Below are 5,989 nucleotides of genomic sequence, written 5' to 3' on the forward strand. Positions count from 1 at the left end.
AGCTTTCATTCAAATTCAAAATATACATACATAAATAGCATATAAATCATACATGGCATACACTTACCATTTAAGGTAACTGTATTAACTATCACATCGAGTATGCACACAGCCCCGAAAACAAAACAAGGAAATGGGGCTAGAAACTCACCTGGATTCTGTTTCTTTCTTCGTAAATCGTAATTCCCTTTTTTAATTGTGCTCTGCTAACTGTATATGAGTTTCACGTATCAATACTCGTCCTATCGTATCAGATTACTTTTACTTAGGTTTTAAGCGAACTTAAACCTTAAGCGAACTTAAGCTTTAAGCAAACTTAACTTTAAGTGAACCTAGCATTAGCGAACTTAAGTTCAGGCGAAGTTAATTGTCCGAGCGAACTTAGCTGCGGGCGAAGTTGTATAGCGAAGTTATCTATGTGCGAACTTGCTTACAGTGAAGTTATCTATGGGCGAACTTGCTTACAGCGAAGTTGTCCAGCGATGGGATGATTTTCATCAGTCTTAACAAGCATCTTGCGATTTTTAATACCCTTGTTATGGCTCGACATCACCCACTATAGTTTCTTAACTGTTTTCGTTCAAATATAACCCACACATACTATAAAGCTTGGACCTTTAAGCTTAAAAACGTTCGATACAAGGTTTAAGGGTTCATTTAATCGAGCTGCACAGGTTTATGGGTTCATTAGATTCCTTTTATCATCAAGTTTACAACTTTACATTTCGGATATACCCGATCTATTCCCGTTCTAAGTTTTAAGGCTAAACGCTTATAAAAACGTAAACTTTAAAGGTAAAAAGGCATACCTTTACGTGTTCTTTGTCTTGGTTAGCTTGTTTATGAACTCTTGATCTTGTATAAAGCTTTGTATAATAAAGATCTACCCGAACTAGCATCCACTTGATCTCGAATCCCTCTCTACCCTCTCGGCCGTAAATGTGTGTAGTGGATAGGTGTGTGTTTTTTAGTGTGTAGGAAAAATATGGAAAGATGGAATGAGGATTAGGGTTTTAGGATGGTTTAAGGGGGTATTTATATCCCTTAAAGTCCATGGACCTAAGGCCCATTACCCTTTAATCCATCTTAATTATTCCAAGTCCATGATCTTTTCCTTATTAGATGTTAGTTAATATTATTTAACACACGACAACTTATCCAAATCTTTCTTTATTTAATATTATAATATTTAGGATGTTGCAATAAGAAAATATTTTTGGTTGAATTCAAATTGGTTGCGAATCTGAATTTCGAATCTAATTTGTCAAAATTTAGATTCGAATATTAAAAATTAGTTTTGTTGAACACCCGTGTAGTCAACCAATCTGTTTATATCCTGAACAGCATTACTCAGGTTGGCTCAGGATTTGATAAACTCGTAGCTTCTATAAAGTGATTGTAGTTTCTATATAATTTATCACGAGGGGTTTGATTAACCAACATAAACAAGCATTCTGTTGCAAACTTGTCGACACCGCTACATCGCGCGGGTTTCTGCTAGTATATATATATATAATATTCACGATGATTTACGATTATTGTTCATTAGTTCGTTTTCTATTCATTTTGTTTAATTAACAAAACTTTGAGATTTAAAGTCTTTATTTAAACAATTGCAAACTATCCGGGCATAATATGAATAGAACCCAAATAATTAAACCTTTATTATATCTTTTAACACATTTCAAAGTTCAAGATCCCCAATGTAACTATATTTTAAATTCTATTTAAAAACAATATGAAACTACAAGGACCAATTGTGTACATTTTATATAAAATTTAATATTAAAATATTATAACCCAACTTCCATCCCCCTAACCCCTTTGGTTTTCTAACAGCCGCCTTGGGCGACTGGAAATCATCTCCGGCAACCTTAAAACCCATTCAATGTTGTGTTACACATCAATTACAACTCGTAAAACCTTCACCCAGTAATGTTGGCTCCTAATCAAGGTTAATAATGCGTAACAACAACATAATATGTGTGAATCAATCCGAGAAACTGCCGGATTTTAATTAAAATACCAATAACAATCATTAAAGCCTAAACGCTCCAATTAAACTAATAAGTAGGACCTAAAACATCAACTAAACTCGTCAATGTCATCACTTTAATCTGAAACACTCTATAATCACGAAATAGTTTGTCAAAGTTGTTTTCCTACCAACTGTGGTTCATATCAAACAATAACATTACCATGTAATTGATATATATTTATGCATAGCTTTTAGCCGTACATTAAAACCTCCTACCTAATTTGATCAAACACGGAATGAGATAACAAATTAAAAAATCTAGGGTTTATAATGGAGAAGATGAACAAGTATGTTTACATATATATGTTTCTGTTGTTAAGCCAACTAACAAGCTAGTCCAGATGGTTTAGTCACTTGTGTATGGGCAGAAGGACCCGAGTTCGAACCCGGGTCAGGCCTTGTTTTTGTATTTTATTTTTTTTATCAATTTTATTTTATTATATTAATCAAATTAAACTATTAAAAATTATTACAAATCAAATAAAATTATTTTTAACATATATAACATTAAATATAAATTATATTTTATCATTTCTTAACCTAAAAACTAATCTTTATATCCGTCAAGTTTCGTGAAAACCTGATTAATATTATATTATTAAATACCATTTCGTTAACTTTATGACACGCTAACATAAATGTTTTCAAGATAAATTTACCGTTAAAATCGGAGTTCCATGAACGTTATAATTCTCATTTTAATGATAAACTAGTAATAAACTAAAATTAAAATAATAATCAAGTCGTTAAAATTTCGTAAAGCGTAAAACTAATATTACAATACAAAATGTCATAGAATAGTAAAAGATACATTAAAATAATGCATAACTTCTAAAACCAAATTAATTAACTTTTATTATCACGTTAGTTAGTCCTTAATTTTGTATTTTCAGTTATAGTTCGTGAGGTTCGATAGCTTCGATTTCTTTAACATGCTTTCGGTGTTTGTTTCTCTTTCAAATTCAATCTGAAAGTTGAGTTTCTAAACCCCCACCCTTTTAACGCTTTTACACATTTTGGGGTAACATATACATTTCCTATCAAATTAATTGCTTAGTTACTCATAGTTTCAAACTACAATTCGCATCATGGACTTATGTGTTACTTGATTACTTGATCAACTTACTTGCACGTGGTATCCTCAATAAATATGATCATACGCCCCCTTGCACTCAGGACCATTTTGTTATGAGTGGAAAAGGTACCCTCGATCCGGTTACGTTGGTTGTTACCAACTATAGAGGACCTTGCTTGCTCAATTATCCAAGTAAATTGGTTGTTACCAACTAAAAATGACCTTATTTTCACGATTATTACACGTGTATCATGGAATTGTATGGTTTTTTTATTATATATATCAAAACTTGTGTGAACTCGTCAACTATTTGTTTAGTTTACCTTTATTTTTTATATATGCTACAGGTATAATCATTAGCGGATGAGCACTATGTTAAGATAGAGATGGTTTCAAAATAAATATTTTATCAATATAAAACACTCATATCGATAAAATGATTTGAACTACTTATTGGGGTTTTTTAGCCAATGCTGAATCGATGACCTATTTATTGTGTATAAAGTAAGAAAAACTTCTTGGATTAAAAAAAGTAAACAACTTTGCTGACAATTACATATTTTTTGTTTGGTCAGAAGAGTCCTCCGAATATTTTGATCTTGAATTAGTGATTCCTTTTGATTTTGATATTTTGATTTCATTTTGGAATGTGACAAAAGAATAGAGGATAGGCTCAGTACATTAACAATCAAAATAAGGGAATTTATATTGAGCATGAGAGCCAAATGAATCGAAAGATTCATGTTTGGTTCGGGAAGGGATCATGGAATTTTTAAAATGAATGGAAAGATAATCTACTTTCATTAAGTGATTTATTAGATAATCGAAAAAAGAGAATCTTGAATACTATTAGAAATTCAAAAGAATTGCGCGAAGGGGCCATAGAACAGCTGGAAAAAGCCCGGGCTCGCTTGCGGAAAGTAGAAATAGAAGCATCTGGGCAGGCGGTGGAAACTACCAAGCTGGAGTATGGTAGGGGAAGAGGGAATTTCCGGTGGAGCGGTGAAATGCATAGAGATCGGAAAGAACACCAACGGCGAAAGCACTCTGCTGGGCCGACACTGACACTGAGAAACGAAAGCTAGGGGAGCGAATGGGATTAGATACCCCAGTAGTCCTAGCCGTAAACGATGGATACTAGGCACTGTGTGTATCGACCCGTGCAGTGCTGTAGCTAACGCGTTAAGTATCCCGCCTGGGGAGTACGTTCGCAAGAATGAAACTCAAAGGAATTGACGAGGGCCCGCACAAGCGGTGGAGCATGTGGGAGAAGACATTAGAACTTATGTTATATTAATAAATGGACAAGTTATCTAATTGTTCTTATAATTTTCTTGTATTTCTTGTTACAAACTTGTGTACTAGATATTTAAATTAATTAATGATAATATTGTCAGTTAATAGTGTCACATGTCTTTTGAGTAATTTGTAAGTCACACTCAGGCGCTTCAGCTTATGTCGGAGTGTTACATAAGGGGAGTGTTTGTGTGTGCTTTTTGAGTGTATGGAGGCGAAGGTGGAAATGAGGGTTTAGGGTTTTAGGGAGGTTTAAGGGTTTTTAAATACCCCTTAGTCCATTGACCTAAGGTCCATCACCATCCCTTATTCCATCTTTTATTGTGCAAGCCCACACTCTATTATTTTTTATTTAACTTAACTAAATAAAAGAATTTTGTTTACTTAATGGTGTGTCATTAATTAATTAAGGTAAATCATAATAATAATAGTAATAATAATAATAATAGAATGTGGGCTTGGATAATAAAAGATGGAATAAGGGTTGGTAATGGACCTTAGGTCCATGGGCTTAGGGGATATAAACACCCTTGAACCTCCCTAAAACCTCCATTTCACCAACTTTGCCTCCCTACACACACAAACACTCTCATCATTTCGTACCTAGATCTGAGCTGAAGAAATGTTAGATTTCGTGTTCAGGCATCATCAAACAACAAGAAATCCGTCTAAGATAACGTATTGGTCCAGATCCGAACCAAACCGAAACCCTAAAAGGTACGTTTTAGATGTAAAGGTTAAGTGAGTATTGGTTTGCTTTATGATTTGACACTAAGGAAAATCGGGCCTTATTATGTAAGAAAAATGTAAACTTGAACTTAAAAAAGATGTATGGAATGAGATGGGACAAATGAGTGACGTTTGGACCGTGTTATAATGAGAAAAATGAAGTTGTTATGGCCCGAAACTCGTTTTCACAGTAAAACTGGCATAACGGGATGTAAGGACATGATTAGGATTGGAAATACATGAAAAAGCATGTTTGAATCGAGTTCTGGAGAAACTTGATTCGTTTGTAATATAAATCAAATTGGAAAAGATTCGAATCTAACTAGCAGAACGATTTAAATTGAATTAGAAACAAATCGAATCGAATTATAATTCGATTCGATTGGTTTGAAAAATCGATTTGAATGGTTTGAAAACTCGATTCGATTGGTTTAAAATTTGATTCGATTAGTTTGAAAACACAATTCAAATGGTTTGAACACTCGGTTTGATTGGTTTAACAACTTGATTTGAATGGTTTGAAAACTCGATTTGATTGGTTTTAACCGCAACCAGGGGCTTTGCCCCTTGGACCCTTCTAGGGTTGCCGTCCTAGAAGCCCGCTGCCAGCGGCGCTTCCCCAGACCCCCGTTAGCTAGGGGTTTCAATAACCTAGAAGTATGATATAGTTAGAGGTAATTAATTGGTACTTATAATTATGGGATTTTTAGATGTATCCTCTTTTTAAGCCTCATAATTATATATATCCCCAATATTAAAACCTTAATTACAAATTTCCCATTTTAGCATGAAATTACCCTTTTGACCCTAATCAATTTACAATACCTAATTTCTTTTACATATATTCCTTT

At 33.7% G+C, this 5,989-nt stretch overlaps 1 pseudogene; it reads left to right on the top strand.

Annotated features, from left to right (window-relative positions):
- Positions 1–3,993: 3,993 nt before the first annotated feature.
- Positions 3,994–4,378, top strand: LOC143587394 (18S ribosomal RNA; annotated as a pseudogene).
- The last annotated feature ends 1,611 nt before the right edge of the window (positions 4,379–5,989 follow it).

This window comes from Bidens hawaiensis, unplaced genomic scaffold, assembly GCF_021521415.1.
Source record: "Bidens hawaiensis isolate Kalapana, Puna unplaced genomic scaffold, B.hawaiensis_p1.1 tig00035479_1, whole genome shotgun sequence".
Lineage (NCBI taxonomy): Eukaryota > Viridiplantae > Streptophyta > Magnoliopsida > Asterales > Asteraceae > Bidens > Bidens hawaiensis.